General features: G+C 43.5%; 1 protein-coding gene across 3 annotated transcripts in view; it reads left to right on the top strand.

The window, feature by feature from the left end:
• The first annotated feature begins 2,114 nt into the window (after positions 1 to 2,114).
• Positions 2,115 to 17,276, top strand: part of LOC145355309 (non-muscle caldesmon-like) — a 211,350-nt gene continuing 196,188 nt past the window's right edge. For all 3 annotated transcript variants that reach the window (XM_080207258.1, XM_080207255.1, XM_080207254.1), the window contains exon 1: positions 2,115 to 2,243. The gene's annotated coding sequence lies outside the window, so the exon portion shown is untranslated. The remainder of the gene's footprint in view (positions 2,244 to 17,276) is intronic.

Below are 17,276 nucleotides of genomic sequence, written 5' to 3'. Positions count from 1 at the left end.
TGCCCCGCCATTCAATAAGATCATGGCTGATCTGAAAGTGGTTCAGTTCCATTTACCCGCCTGCTCCCCATAACCCTTAACTCCCTTATTGATCAAAAATCTATCTACCTGTGACTTAGCCTCCACCACTTCAACGGGCAGAGAATTCCAGAGATTCACTACTCTCTGAGAGAAGAAGTTCCTCCTCAACTCTGTTCTAAACTGATTCCCCCTTATTTTGAGGCTGTGTCCTCTAGTTCTTGTTTCCTTTCTAAGTAGAAAGAATCTCTCTGCCTCTACCCTATCTAGCCCCTTCATTATCTTATATGTCTCTATAAGATCACCCCTCAGCCTTCTAAACTCCAACGAGTACTGGCCCAATCTACTCAATCTCTCCTCATAAGCCAATCCCCTCATCTCCGGTATCAACTGGTGGGATAAATATTTAAGGTAGTTGATGTGGTGCCAGTTAAGCTGGCTATTTTGGCCTGGATGGCATTGAGCTTCCTGAATGTTGTTGGAGCGGTACACACCTAGGCAAGTGACAAGTATTCCATCATGCTCCTGATTTATGCCTTGTAGATAGTGGACAGGTTTTTAGGGCCCAGGATGTGTCACTTGCCACAGAATGACCTAGTCTCATACCCACACAATTTCTTTGGCTAGTCCAGTTAAGTTTCTGATTAATAATAACCCCCAGAACGTTGATGACAGGGGATTCAGTGATGGGAAATATCAAGGGGGTATAGTTTTTCTCTTGTTGGCAGTGGCCATTGCCTGGCATTTGCTTGGCATGAATGTTACTTGCCACTTATCAACCCAAACTGCACACCAGTCATTGTCAAATGTAGAAGATGCTATTGCGCTATTTTGAAGCAAAAAGAGGAACTTTCCAGAGTATTCTGAACAATGTTAACTGGTATCCTTAAAACACAGATTACTCGGTCATTTATCTCATCCCTATTTGTGGGATCTTGCTGTGTATAAATTGGTTTCCCTACAATACAACGGTCATGACTCTTCAGAAATATTTCATTGCCGGAAAACTTTCATGACAGGCCTCATCTGAATGCAAGGTCTTCTAATTGTGTATTTTTGAAAAACTTGGCAGATACTTTGCAAAAGAACTTTTGCAACATGCCCCATTAATGTATCAAACGTACGATCCACACAAAGTTTGAGGTCTTAACTCCTTCGATGCACAGTGATTCTCCTAATGATGTTACCACGGTCCACATAGGTCCTGAACAGCCAAAATAATGACACATCTATCTCTCCAAGGCTACGGGGCTGCGGTGGGAACATCAAATGTCCCATAATGAACTAAGAAGTTCCAGATGTTTTGTTGACCTCTTTGGAACTCACACTGGGGCCTAAAGGGTTACTGCGAAACCGTGTCCCTCAGAAAACTAAAGTGATTAAACTCAGCTCACAGATAAAACTGCGCATCATCTTTAGTTTTATCATTGTTACACAGAAAACGTGATTAAGGTTCAGAACTGGCATCCAAAATGTGTTGTATTCATTGAGTTAAAAAAAAAGTTCAGAGTATATTTGCACCAGGGTGTTTTGCATGAGATTTTTCAGTCCCCGCATGTGTTTTCAATAAACTGCAGAAATAGAGAACTGCGCACTGAGGTAAAATCCAGGGCTGTTTTAAACTCTGTCCTCTACCCCATGCTAGAAGAGTATGTATAATTGCTCCAAAGGCTGCAGTCTCTCCGCTTCTCCCTAATTTTTTGTTTTGTAGTGAGCCAAGTGAAAGCTCCAATGAATGCATGTTCCCTGGCATTAGCATTTCATATGATTATACATGACAGGCTATTTACTTTCAGAGGCCCTGCAAAGGATAACCAAAAAAGGCCATGTAGCAGGACATTTTTGGCAGCAGGCAACAGTTTTCAGGGGTTTTAAAGCCTTGTTTCTTGATGAGTGGCTTCCTGAGCATGCCTGGGGGATGACAGGCATTCCTGGGACGGAGGCTGGACCCAAGGCTGGCTTTGGGTACTTGTGATTGGCTCCTAATCAGAACAAGCTCGTAGACTATGCATGCTAGTGGCTGTCAACGGTAAAAGAGGGGAGAGGGGCGGGGGGGGGAGACAAGTAATCACTTGGCATTGACTTTGGGCGGGGCTTAAGCATGACTGGGGTTTTATTGAACAGAACTGTGTATGTGTGTTTTGACTGCCTGTACTTCCTCGCAGTTCTGACTTCAGTGTAGTCTGTGCGCTTTGAGAGCCGGCCAGCTTTGAAACTAACAAGAGGTAAGGCATATAACTAACTCCTGGTATCCCGTCCAGTGGGGCATCGCTTCAAAGCAGTGAAAGGTTCGCGGAGGAGCTTGTTTAATTTGACTGACTGAACTTTATTATATGGGGGCCGGTTAAACTTTTAATTGACCCATATGAAGATGGAAAGAGACCTAGCGCGCAGACAATGGTATTTTCTTCTCCCCCCCTGGTAGTAGACTTTCAATAGGGAAACATTGGAAAGGGTTTTGATATTGATTTGTTGAAGGGCTGCAGTCGTGAAAATGGGCCATTTGCTAAAAGAATGGAGTGAGTCATGCAGACTTCAGGGCAACAATTGTGAACCTTTCCCTCGCAAGAGCAGCTTTTGCAGATGAGTGCGTTTGCCAATCCTCTGCTCTCCTGCTGAAATGTTGCTTCTCATGTTTTCATCTTGAACCCAGAGAAGGAAACTCGGGCAGGCTCTGTCTGATCAGCAAACGGGTGCGAATTCTTTTATTTTTAACCACCCTGAAATTGAAGACCAACTTTTTTTGTTTCAGCGAACTCTCATCAGCTTATTTCAGTCGCGGTGCTGCTTAAATCTGTTCATCATCACTGCTGGAATGTTGCAGCGTTTTTTTTCTGTCTTGTGGGGGCTGGCTCTTTAAAGTCTCTCTCTCTCTGGCCTCCCCCCCCCCCTTTACAATGTCCACACAGTTAAAACATCCCCAATATCTCAGCTTCTCCTCAAACCTATTTTCTTCTTGGGGAAAGGGAAAAGAAGAGGTTTTCAGAAGCGTTTGTCTAATTGTACATCTGAACCAAACTTTTGATCTTCCTAAGTGGTTCTCATGCTGGGAAGCTCCCACTCTGTTGGGTGGGAGGGGGAAGCTGGGGGACTTGGGAAGGGGGTTGAAGTCATTAGTGCAAACCCCCCCAAAAAAGATAAGATTTGAGATGCATACTTGAGAATTTGACTACTCCAGTGAGTTCCTTTTTGCTTAATTTGCTTGGGACAGTTGGCGGTGTGCCAGTATTTTGAAAAGTAAAGAGGTTAGCTAAATATTTGCTGGCCTTCTGTGAAACCACATCTGATAAGGCATCCATGTTAGGAAAAAATGAAGGGAATGCACTCAATGCATAGGCCTTATAAGGAGTAAATTTAGTTTGGTGACAGATGATGGGTTTGACCTATGGAATGTAAGTATGCATTTGGGAAAAAAAAAGTTCTGTGGGATTTTTTTACATGCACAACAAGCAGAAAAAGACTTAGCAATGTATTTGTCTATTATGCATTACATCGTTCTCTCCATTGTAAGTGTCTGTGCCAGTATTACAGTTTGTGTTGCTTGCTTCCTGTGTTATTGCTAATTTTGAACTGTCCATGTTTGCAAGGCCTTTAAAAATGGCTTAGATTTGGATCTAATTAGTTATCTATAATCATGCTTTGTTATCCTTTTGATTTTGCTGTTTAATAGTTCAGTATACATAATTGTGGTGGAGATTCAGAACCATTTAATAATAAGATCTCAACCCGTCTGGAAATGTATAATTGCTCCTTTTTTATCAAACAGATCAGTAGTCTTGCCTTAGTTGGAGCACTAGTTGAGTTTTTTTTTCCTGTCTCTTTGTTAATTAGACCTTTTGTTGATTAGACAGGTTAAAGCATTCTTTGATTTAAGATTTGTTCTCAGCTCGTAACTTTGAGACTCTCGAGGATGAATCAGCTGAAAATGTTCCTGTGAAAACCAGAGACCACAAAATGGCCCAGCCTCATTAGATCTGTCTGATAGTGATGGTGGTCAGCATTGCAGAGATGTCTGGGCTTTCACCCAAGGGAGCTGCTGCTAAAACATGACAACTGATTGAGAATCTGAACTGAAAAGCCCGAATTACGTGAAAAGCTTGGGCTGCAAAAAGACTAAAGGAATCATTCGTGCCCTTTTGGCAACTTTTGATTAAGGGTTTGTTTAAACCACAAACCGTAGCGTCAGTGTGAAGTAGCTTCCACTTTGCAGCAACACGAAAATTGTATTGCCTGTGTAGCCTGGCCCAACATGACACAAGAGTGAAAGGTACCGGGACTCCCTTTATTCTTACCCTGCTTCACTGTTGACCATTTAACTGATCACATAAGCCCAACGTCCCTGTGATCCAGAACTGCTTTGCCCCACTGTTAAACTTGTAGGGTGAACAAATGATTGTAATTTCCTGCTTCCCATTATAAACTACGTATTGGCCTAAGTAATATGGATGCCTAGATGTGAAACTAGGGATCAAGGCTCGACTCCTTGGTGTGCATTCATGCAGGTGTGACTTTACTGAGGCCTGTCTTCTGCCTTCTCCCATGATGTGTTTGGAGGCAGGGAGGACATTTAATCAGCTAGGCGCGTGGCAACCCTGCCACCTTCCTGTGCCCACATTGATTAATTCCATGGTAGGACGTCCTGTGGACAACTTTCCTGCCCCACCCCGAATTGAGGTGCTTAAAGTGGTCAATTGACACTCGCTTAAGGACTTCATCCCACCACCATCTGCTATGAACCCATTGGCATGTGGGAGGCCTGTCATGTGGGGAGCACAGCGAGCAAACCGGTGTGTGGGGATATTTGCAGGCTCTGGGGGGGCGGGGGTCCTCGTTTAAAGACACCGAGTGCCTGATGAAGTGACCTGGCATTAGGCTGTGGGATGTCTTGGGGGGAGGGTGGGGAGGGCTGCTGCTGCTATGAAGCATTAGCTGCCCGTGCTACTGAACCCCTTCCCCACCCCCAATCCCATGAGCCCCTCAGCTATCACTCAGATGGCCTGGGATGCAGTGATGATGCTAGGCCTCAAATCTCTTACCGCCAGCGATCAGTGGCGCAACTGTTCCATGTAGCTGTTGGCCTCAGGCTGGCAGCTGTTGACGGATAGGAGTTCACTCCCTCCTCTTCTCTCTCCACCCCTCCCCCCCCCCCCCCCCCCCCCCCCCCCCACCCCCCCGCCCAAGTCCATGATCCTGGTGAACAGTCTGCCCACTGGGCTGTCAAGTGCCTGATTGGCATATGACGCAGTAAATTCTGCGGAAAGAGGTAAAGCGGGCTGCTCTTGCCAACTTTTTAGCCTGTGGCCAAGATTCCCATTGCCATTGAGATCTTTGACCTTTTGGCTTCACCTAATAGGGAGCCATCGGGTAGGAGAGAGGCAGATGAGAAGATTTTCGCCGTATTGAGTTGCCTCCTACTGAGAATTGAGGCGCAACTTAGGAGAAATGATTAGCCCTAATTGACTTGTGTTGGAGAACAAATCCAAAACAAATTACAAAAATATGACGCACACTTTTTGTATGCCTCTGTAAAATGATGAACATCTAATATATTTGATTGGAAGTCAAGAAAGGAAGCAAGTAAACAGGAGGGATTAGTATTTGCATTATTCAAGCAAGTCATGGAATAGTACAACCACAACTGTGACTGAGATTTCAGTTCTATCAGGAAGATTGGCACTGCTGCCTCTCAGCACCAGGGACCCGGGTTCGATTCCCAGCTCGGGTCACTGCCTATGTAGAATCTGCACATTTTCCCTGCGTCTACGTGAGTTTCCTCCCACAGTCTGAAAAATGTGCTGATTAGGTGCATTGTCCATGCTGAATTCTCCCTCAGTGTACCTGAGTAGGTGCCGGAGTGTGGCGACTCGGAGATTTTCACATTAACTTCACTGCAGTGTTAATGTAAGCCTACTTGTGATATTAAATAAATTATATTAGAAGTGTACACTTCCCTGTGGTTTCCTGATGCCAGTAAAGTTGTTACCACCAGCGTGATCTTTAAGAGTCTCACTTAGGTGCTGGCAGGTTTAGTTGTTCTTGAGATCTGGACCAGTTACTATCACACTGCTGGGCTTGTTTCTCTGCTCTTTGTCAGTTGTTTAAATGGCTAATGTAGCTTTGTAATTATGTAATCATATCTGGTGTGATTGTATTATTTCAGTGCCTGCCATTGACTTGTGTAGAGGATAAGAACTCATTGCAAGTCTGCAGTTTGTAATTCGTTAGATGACCACAAATTACTTGAGGCCCATTTTGGGATGCGTTCACCCACCACAACCTTAAATTTAGCGGAAAGGCCAAAATGTATAGTAAATGAGGTGTAAAAGAGCAGAAATCACTCTGAAACGAAGTAGATTGTGATTCTCTCCTCCGAATGATCTCAGTCCTTCTTGGTCAGTAAAGGCCTGATTCACACTGAAATTGTGCTATCCCATGTCCTTAATCCTGATACAAATACACGTGGGGCTTTCGCTGAGAGTGTGTTCTTATCCTCAGCAAAATCCCTTGAACAGACACTCAGCTGAGGTCTATTCCTTTCAAGAAGGGAAAGAAAGGATGGAGGGAAGATTCAGAAAAGTGAGTTGTGATGGCACAGTGGTTAGCATTGCTGCCTCACAACACCAGGGACCTTGGTTCAATTCCCAGCTTGGGTCGCTGTGTGGAGTTTGCACGTTCTCCCCTTATCTGAGTGGGTTTCCTCTGGGTGCTCCAGTTCCTTCCCACGCTCCGGAAGATGTACTGGTTAGGTGCGTTGGCCATGCTAAATTTTCCCTCAGTGTACCTGAACAGGCACTTGGGTCTGGCAACCAGGAGATTTCCACAGTAGCTTCATTGCAGTGTTAATGTAACACTAATAAATAAATTTACGTGATTGCTATTTTCCTCGGGGGGGGTGGGAATGAAACTAGTGGGACGTGAGTTGGTTACCCCTCATCATCTCAGAGTTGGGCGTGTCAAATAAAGAGCAATACATAAGGAGAACATAAAAAGGATGAACATTGCATGTTCCTGATTTCTAATGAGTTTTAATTATGTTATGACAACTATTGAAACAATTCCCATAGACATTGCTTGTTTTATGTATTGAAAGGTTACACTGGAGCTTCTGATTAGAGGAGTTCTTATTCAACCCCAAAAAAATTACACCTTTACAATAGAGCTTGCTTTGCATTCCGTACTTGTATGTATGTTTTTGGAAAGAGACAGTAATCACTAAAATATATTTTGGGATAAAGCTGGAAGTTGTAAGACAGAAGTGAGCCTCGTAGAAAACAGACAACAGGCTGAACTCATCGAGCACTGGAGCCCTGTGCTCTACTTTAATTCTTCAAGAAATTCCATTCATTGCTTTATAGCAACGAACAGTCTTATCTATCTTCAACAAAAATCAGAATTGACATTCCTTTGCAGACATTTTGTCGGGAGAAGAGTTATGTTTCCGTGTGGGGCAGAGACAGGGTGGGACGGGTGGCTGTGCCTGCCAGGAGGTGCCTGCAGAGAATTTGGGTGACTCTGGTTGAGGGTCCTTGTTAAGGACACAATGGTTGGCACAGTGTGAGCACAAATGCATGGTATCTTGGCAGTCTGCAGGCAGGGAACTGGGGATTTGAAGGATCTGCACCAGCATCTTAAAGGAAAAGGATGAGAACATTGGCAGTGAGGAGAAGCACTTTACGGCAGCTGCCAACATCTTTGCAGAACATAAAACAAGAACATTGAATGTGGAAGCCACAATGGATTACAATAGAATTTATGCCAACCGTGTGTCCATGCTGTGGTTACACTGGGATTGTACGTGCTGATACAATCTGCCCTAGCATCAACTCCACTAGAATTTGGGGTTTCATTTGGAGGACACCTCATTTTCTGACCAGGAGGTTGTACCTCTGCAGACACATGCGAGATACCTTCCTGCCCAACACCATATCACATATTCTAGTGCCTGTTGGGAGTGGCGTTTCAGAGACCCCATTTAATTTTCCTTTTAGTTTCCTCTCAAAGGGACCTGATAATCAAAATTTTGAAACAGAAATGACCACTTTCAAGGGTGCAAACCATTTGATGGGTATGGACTTCCTGGGCGGGATTTTTCCATTCTGTCCGCCACAGGAATCGCAGCAGCTGGGTCACGGACCGTGTCAAGGTCTGTTGACCTCAGGCAGGATCTTCCGGCTTTTTCTGGCCTTGGTCAAGCATGGCTGGAAAATCCTGCCCATTTTCACCTCCCTAGATATTGTTATACCTTATCTCACTGGCCTCCAATCTTAGGTCACTTAAGGAGAGAGAAAAACAGGATCAGCCAGTGTAAGGGTTCCTCATCAGTAAGCTAGCCCCAACATATCATTGGCTTTTAAGGGGCCGGTATAGACTTTTCTCTGTGCAAAATCTCAATTCCAGTTGGAGGGGAGAAAATCCAGAGTTGGAGGTCTGGTGGAAGATCCAAGGAAATTCAGTGACATTGGGCCCTTAAGGGATGGGTGCAAAGTAGTTAGAGATTATAGTGTCCAAGTTCTTTAGTTCGGTCTGGAATGCAACCAAAAGAAGACTACAGCACAGGAACAGGCCCTTCAGCCTTCCAAACCTGCACCATGCTGCCCATCTGAGCTAAAACCCCCTACCCTTCTGGGGACCATATCCTTCTGCTCCCATTTGATTCATGTATTTGTCAAGATACAATTAAAAATCACTATTGTATTTGCATCCAATACCTGCACATGGACAATGCACCTAATCAGCACATGTTTCAGACACCACCACCCACTGCATACTAAAAAAGGACCTTGCCTAGTACGTCTCCTTTAAACGCTGCCTCTGACACCTTAAACATATCCTCCCTGGTATCTGACTTTTCCACCCCGACATAAAGCTTCTGACTATCCAATTAATCTTAATAATTTGAATATAATCAAAGTGACAACACTGTCAACGAACATCTCCATAATCATGCCAACTGAAGTGCAGTCCACGTCATCAATATGTTTGCTCATGCGTCTAAGATTTCTTTTGGTAATTTTGGATTGCAGCACCTTTTTCATGCTTTTCTTTCAGCAGATAAAGTCAAATTTATCTGTGCTGCTCTTTAGAAATTAGTCACATAATCCCATGTTGGTGAAGAATTGGGGCTTTTTCAGACTGTTTATTTCTTGGAACACTAAGCTGCATGACGAGAGACGGTGATGTTCCTGGCTGGCACTTAACACTGTCCGGTGTAGAAAAATACGAAGCACTTTACTGGGTAACAGCGATCCAGTAGCAGCTCCTTACTTGACAATGATGACCTGATAACAAAAATGCTTCCAATGTTTATTCAGGTGGTGTGGGTGTCACAGTAAAATGGGCAATAGGAGAAGGTGGTGGTAAGCTGCCACCTTGAAATGCCATGATGTGGAGATGCCAGTGTTGGACTGGGGTAAGCACAGTAAGAAGTCTTTCAACACCAGGTTAAAGTCCAACAGATTTATTTGGTAGCACGAGCTTTCAGAGTGTTGCTCCTTCCTCAGGTGAGTCTCACCAGAAGGAGGGATGCTCCAAAAGCTTTGTGCTACCAAATAAACCTGTTGGACTTTAACCTGGTGTTGTGAGACTTCTTACTGTTCTTGAAATGCTGCAGTCCATGTTGTGTAGATACATGCACAGTGCTGTTAGGGAGTTCCAGGATTTTGACCCAGCGGCAGTGAAGGAAGGGTGATAAACTGCTTTCTTCCTTTTCCTTGTGTTTCCCTCCAGTGGTAACCCTGATATCCCACTACCATACTGCTCCAGAAAGGTGAATGGAGTTAAAATATTTCTCAGGTGAAGAATCAAATTTTTGCCAAAGCTTCAGTCCATTTATAGACTAACGTGCATGAAGCATGTCAGTACTAATATAAAAGCAAAGTATTGTGGGTGCTGGAAATTGGAAATAAAGAGAGAAAGTACTCTGATAGCGTCTTTGGAGAGAGATAGTTTTGATATTTTGAGTCCAATATGACTCCTCTTTGGAGCTATGCTTCAGCACTAATAATATGTTAGTACAAATGCAAAGATGGAGTGGCCATTGGCTCAGGAATAATGTTCCCACTTCTGAGGGAGAAGAGTTGTATTCAAGCCCCTTCCAGAGAGTCTTGGCAAATATGGGCTGAAATATTGCCCAGGAAAGGCACTTGTGTCCCAACAGATCACTCTCTTCCATCACAGAGTCTAAGGGCAGGATTTTCTGGTCACGCCTGCCTCGGGTTTGGAAATTCCTGCCCAAGGTCAACAGACGTTTAGTTCTCTGTTGAATTCTCCATCTTTTCTGAGCCCTTCCTGTTGGCGGCATCTTCCAGTCCTGCCGCAGGTGAACTCCCTACAATAGGATTCCTGGCAGTGGGTGAGAAAGCCATGCAAAACGCCCTAGACTTTGGTGGCTCTGGAAGATCTAACTGGTGGCCAGTGGTGAGTTGCCTCTGCCACTGGAAAATACACCGCAGCGGTGAGGGGCATGTGTGGAAAATACCAGCCTAAGACTTATCAGCCTCATTTGTAACCTAAAGAAAGAGAGAGCACTCTGAAGTATAAGACCAACTTAAAATTAAAAGCTGTTGAATTACAGGAATCGGATGCAGTTGCTGCATCGTTATCCACAGATGGAAGAGTTGAAAGCCAAAAGGAAGGATCTTATGGTCTCCCCTAGTTAAGTGGGTCAAGAAACTTGGGCATGGGACATGAGTGAAGACCTAATCTATGACGCAAGACAATAAATGGACAAACTAATGAATCGAACACCATTCCTCAGCCATACTGAATAGAGAGACTCGGCAGACTGCTTGCTTGGAGCCAGCAGCTTCTGTTCCCTCTGACTTGTACCCGACAACTGTACATCTTTACATATATACAAAGCTGGAGTCCCAAACTAATGCTTATTTCCTGCTTATCATCACAAATAGCATGCCTTGTTCACTGCTGATAAAAATGTTTTAAATTTAAAACTGTGTTCTCTGTAATGAGCTTTTAAGGAACTTTCAGAATTTTAAGTCTCCCATACATGGATAAGGATACAGCTGATTCCTGTAATTCTCTATTTTTAAATTGGTCTATATTTTATCACTCTCACACTCCCACATCCCCATGCATTCTCATCCTATTTTCCAACTCCTTCAGTACAAGTTAAACCTTTGACTCCCATCCCAAACTTGACATCATTCCATTCAGTTCTTTTTTTTCACTTGATGAAACATTTAATACTCAAGTATTATTGCTTCCTTTTGTGAACCACCAGCAATCATCTGGAATGTTACTGGATTCTTTTATACTTGCTTTCTGTCCGTTGCATTGCTGTGTCGTATATAACTACCCTATTAGTGGTTGTAAAAGGTATTGAGGTGTCCGCTCGGGACGTGATCATCATAGAATCCCTACAGTGCAGGAGGAAGCAAGTTGGCCCATCGAGTCAGCGCTGACTCTCTGAAAGAGCACCTCAACTAGGCTCACCCATCCCCTGCCCCTGTTCCCATGGCTAATCCACCAAACCTATGCATCTTTGGACACTAAGGAGCAATTTAGTGTGGCCAATCCACATCTGGACATCTTTGGACTGTGGGAGGAAACCGGAGCAGCCAGAGGAAACGCATACAGACTTTAATTTGATTTATTATTGTCACATGTATTAGCATAAAGTATTGATTCTTCCATGTTGTACAGACAAAACTGTTCATAGAGAAGGAAACAAGAAAGTGCAAAATGTAGTGTTACAGCCATAGCTAGGTGTAGAGAAAGATCAACTTGAGGTAGGTCCATTCAAAAGCCTGATGGCATCAAGGAAGAAGCTGTCCTTGAGTCGGTTGGTACATGACCTCAGACTTTTGTATTTTTTTCCTGATGGAAGAAGGTGGAAGAGAGTATGTCCAGAGGGATCCTTGATTATGCTGGCTGTATTTCTGAGGCAGTGAGAAGTGTAGCCTGAGTCAATGGATGGGAGGCTGGTTTGAGTGATGGTTTGCTGCTTTGTGACATGAGAAGAATGAGCAAACTCCACACAGGCAGTCACCCGAGGCTGGCATCAAACCTGGCTCCCTGGCATTGTAAGTCCCCATTCAAGGTTGATATGCATCTAGACTGTTGTGCTAACCACTGCCACCAAACGCCATATCAAATGGTGAAACAGGCTTGATGGGCTGAATGGCCTACTTTTAAACAGATCATTAAACGTTGAATACCACCAGTACTGATAACATGGTCAGATGCAATAGTGCAAGTCAAAAGATTGGCACTTTATGTATTGTTGTTAAAACTTTTTTTTCTGAAACCAGAGATTATCATATAGTTAAGCACTAATGCACGTGTGATTGTCTGGCTCAGTGAAAAGCCAAGAGCAGTTGCACAGCAATCAGGAATTAAGCAGATGGCACTGCTGTTCTGGAACAAATGACACCAACACTGGCACTGATGCTTCAAGAATCATTCGCATGAAGAGATTTTGTTTTAAGAATTGAGCAATTAACATTTCAAGGGAAATGAAATTGTGACTTATGGTAACAGTTGGTTAATGTAAAATGTATGGTGTTAAACCAGGTTTATTGAAGCAGTCCATGTCCAAGTGCAGTAAGACTTAACAATATCTGGGTTTGGGCTGATATGTGGCAAGTAATATTCATGCCACACAAGTGCCATTCAATGACCCATCTCCAGCAAGAAATAATCTACTCATGACCCATGGACTTTCCCCACAATCACCATCTTGGGGGTTACCATTAACCAGAAACTAGACCAACTGTATAAATACCATGATTACAAGACTAGGTCAGAGGCTGGGAATTCTTCAGCCAGTAACCCATCTCCTGACTCCCCAAAGCCAGTCCACCATCTGCAAAGGACAAGGCAGGAGTATGATGGAATACTCTCCACTTGCCTGGATGAGTGTAGTTGCAATAACATTCAAGAAACCTGACACCATTCAGGACAAACCGACTTCGTTGGCACCCCATCTACAAACATTCACTCCCTCCACTACTGACACACAGTAGCAGCAGTTCTTGCCATCTACATGATGCACCACAGGAACTTACAGGCCTCCTTAGACAGTAGCTTCTAAACCCATGACCATTCTCACTGAAAGGACAAGGGCAGCAGACAAATGGGAAAACCACCATCTAGATGTTCCCCTCCAAGCCATCTCCCATCCTGACTTGGAAATATTTCTCCATTCCTTCACTCACACTGGGTCAAAATCCTGGAAGTCCCTCTCTAACAGCACTGGGTGTGCACCTACACCACATGGATTGCAGCTGTTCAATAAGGCAACCCACCATCACATTCTTGAGGGCAAATAAGGATGCACATCAAATGATCTAGTCAGCACCATCCACAGCCCATGAATTAAAAAAATGCATGTATTAGTGAGTATGTCTGGTTTTTAAATGCATTTGTTGAAATAAATGTTAGAAACATCGAAGAAGAAGTATGAAAAGGGATAAACAATTTGTTTCATATTTCTAAACTTTTCAAAGAACTTTCACGGCTGCTTTTTAAGTCTACCTGATTCACCAGCAATGTTGTTCAGCTGTTAATTAATAGAATAAATGTCAGTCATTCTTAAATTAGAAGGAGCTTAGACATTTCATTTTGGGAACTGCATCTTTTTAAAGCTTCCGTACTTCCGTTCCCTGTTTCTGACCTCTGTGTCCTTTGCACTTTCTTTGAACTGGGAGCCAGGCTCCTTAATTTCTCTAGGATTTTATAAAACTCATCACTGAGACGTGAGCACTGCAAGGCAAACATTTATTGCTGATCTCTCATTGCTTCTAAGAAGGTTCTGTCTTCTTCTTGAATCTCTGCAGCTCCTGTGGTGAATGTACTTGCACAATGCTGCTCTGTAAGAGATTGCAGCATTTTTGCCAAGTTGAGTTGGTGTCTGATTTGAAGGGTAATGATGTCAATTTGCATGCATTAAGCTCTCAGAAACAGCATTGAGATAATCAGATGATCTCATGTAATGATATCGATTTTGAGGAATAAAATTGGGCTAGGATGTTAGGGAGAATTTATCCGTTTCTCTTCAAAGTTCTGCCGTAAGATCATTTATCCAAAAGACAGCACTTTAAACAGCACAGCAGGCTTTCAGTAGTGCAATCAAGTACCAGCTTAGAATTTTTCTTTTTGAAGTGACCCTTGTATCCACAATCTTTTGGTACCTGAGTGGTACCATTGAGCCATAACCCAGTCCAGGCAGGAATGCATTTATAATCTGTTGATACAGACATCACGTGAGGTGAAATGCATGTAGATAGAAGATGTCTTACCTGCCACCAGATAGAGGAAAAAATAATTCCACATTGCTGTTGGATTTGAGTGTCGGCCATGTTCAAGGCTAACAATTAGACTGAGATGCATCTAAACTGTTATAAAGCTGCATTTAAAATTTATCTGCAACTCAGAGACTGACTCCTGAATTCTAGACCACAAATGTTGCTGCAGTAGATTCCAATCTGTAAATCAAAGAGACAGTATTACCGTGTAGAAGTTTGCATGTTCTCCCCACCCAAATCTGTGTGGGTTTCCCCTCACAGTCCGAAAGTTCTGCTGGTTAGATTGACTGGCCTTGCTAAATTACCTCTTAGTGTCCCAGGATGTGTAGCTTCGGGGGATTAGTGGGGTAAATATGAGGTTACAGAGTTAGGGCCTGGGTAAGATGCTCCTTCGGAGGGTTGGTGCAGACTCTGGTCTGAATGGCCTATCTCTGCACTGTGGGGATCCTATTTCACAATGGCTGTTCCATTCATTCCTCCCAATCTTGCCCAATAGTTACGCTCCTCATGAGCAAATGGCCTGTCATCAATTTTAAATGATTAGAGCTGTAACGTGTGTTTCAATGTATAGAATGCACCAAATACTCAATTTCCATAACTGGTAATGAACTTTCCCTCACTAACAAGAGTCAGTCGTACACTGTGTTCTGTTCTGTTTCACTGCAGAAGATGTATCGCCAAGTCCTCCTCCTGGTGATGTTCAAGGTAATTCGCTTTAAACATTCCAAAAACATTGAATCACGGAATAGCAATGGCAGAAGTTACATTGGTGCAGCATTTTAAAATATGCAATTAATGCTTTGCAGATATTTACAAAGTAACATAATCTATTAACTTTTCTTCCTTAGGGTTTTTACTCAAATTCTTTTGACAGATCAAAGTCGGAAACTCCAAAAACCTATCAAATGTGATCAGGGTGTTTTTGTATCAGGCGGTTACGGAGAAATCTGGTGGGAGGGAGGAGTTTTACTAAGTGGCTGTGACCAAACTCCTTAGATGGATGTGAAATGAGCCCAAGACCAAGTACAGACATACTTAAAGCACACAGTCAGCTGCTAATGTATGTTGCCTTTCTGGGGTTTTCAGGGAGTTTGCCTCCTGCTGTAGAAAAGGATGGGAACACGATTAGATGCAAGCTCACACTTGTCCGAATGATCGCTTGAAACAAAAAATGCATTGCAGAGCCTGAGAGTGGTTGCAGTTGTTCACTCCCAGCGTAGATTTTGGGAATGGTACAGCAAATGGAGCTTTGGTTAATCTTCACTTATTGAAGTGACATTTTCCTGTCATTAGGATGATACTGCTCTCAAAGGTGGGAATTGGTGGGTATTGGCCAAATAGCTTCATATTAAAAGGCTTCCCTGTTTAGTTATGAGCCTAGAAATTGTTTTTAATAATCTCTGCACAAAATGTTTCTTTGCTACTTTAAGGCAGGCATTAAATGCCTTGTTTCACTGTTGAGACAGAATGTCACACAAGCTCACCAAACTTGCATCACAAATTGTCATTTCTAGCCTATTGTTGCAAAGATTTTATTCAAATATTACCCCATAAAATGTATGGATTTCAGGCAGACATTGTACCTACGACAACTGTATACTACATTCAAATTGCCACCTAAATCAGATTGAAGTGAATGTGCCAGCAGAACAAACTACAATTTATTCCTTTGTCGTTGAATATGCTCCCTGTTCTGAGAAATTCTGCCTGTATACCCATGTTTCTTCTGCTTTTCATGATATGCAGCATCCTTAACACAGTATGTTTTTGTTTGATTTTTAAAAAATTATTCATGGGATGTATGCATTGATGGCTGAGCCAGCATTTATTGCCCACCCCTGAGGTCATTGTTGCAGCTCTGGAATCACATGTAGGCCAGACCAGGTAAGGATGGCAGATTTCCTTCCCTAAAGGACATGAGTGAACCAGATGGGTTTTTACAACAATTGACAATGGTTCCAGGGTCATTGTTAGACTCTTAATTCCAGATTTTTATTGGATTTAAATCCACCGTCTGTCGTGGCAGGATTCGCACACTGGCCCCTGGATTACTAGTCCAGTGACAATATCCCTACTCTCCTATCTCTCCTGTTCTGCCAAATTTTGCTTAGAGACAAGAGGATGTGTTGTCAGGCTGAAAGTTGCTGGACCAGGTCCAAGGAGTTGTGGGAGGGAAGGGGAGGTCTCCAGTGCCAGAGACCTTCATTGGTACTAGCATTGTGTAACTGCCTGTTGCCCTGTGAAGGTGGCACGGCAGCATGAGGATAGAGATGTTATCAGCAAACCCAAGTCTCCTGAGGCACTGGTGCTTGCTCATGACAGAAAATCAGGGACCCAATCCCCTTAAACCTTCTCTTGTGGGTCCGGGGGTTTGGAGATCCACTGGTATCTTTTACCATTCTCTCTGCCTTTTGGAAGGGCATGCAGCTGCAGAGAAGGCAGCTGTGGTTGGTGTTGCCCTAACTGCAGCTGGAGCATGTTGAGGAGGAATTCAGCTCCCATTCTGAGATTCTAAGCCACTGAACAAAAACACAACTGAATCTGCCATATAAACACAGGGGCTATGAGAGTAGGTCAAAGGCTAGGAATACTGTAAGCGAGTAACTCACCACCTGACTTCTCAAGACCTGTCCACCATCTATCTACAAGGCACAAGTTTAGAGTGTGATGGAATACTCCCTGCTTTCCTGGATGGGTGCAGCTCCAACAACACTCAAGAAACTTGGCACCATCCAGGACTAAGCAGTCCACTTGATTAGCACCACATCTACTTTCAATCCTTCCACCTCTGACTCTCTTAGCAGCAGTATGTGCTATCTATAAGATGCACTGCAGCAATTCACAAAGATCCTTAGACAGCACCTTCCAAACTCATGACCTCTTCCAGCAAGGGCAGCAGGTACATGGGAACAGCACCACCTGCAAGTTCCCCTCCAAGCCACTCGCCATCCTGCATTTGAAATATATTGCTTTGCAGTCACTGGGCCAAAATCC

This window comes from Carcharhinus amblyrhynchos, chromosome 19, assembly GCF_965287045.1.
Source record: "Carcharhinus amblyrhynchos chromosome 19, sCarAmb.v2.hapA, whole genome shotgun sequence".
Classification (NCBI taxonomy): domain Eukaryota; kingdom Metazoa; phylum Chordata; class Chondrichthyes; order Carcharhiniformes; family Carcharhinidae; genus Carcharhinus; species Carcharhinus amblyrhynchos.
The sequence above is the reverse complement of the archived record's forward strand: the minus strand, read 5'-3'. Positions and strand labels throughout refer to the sequence as shown.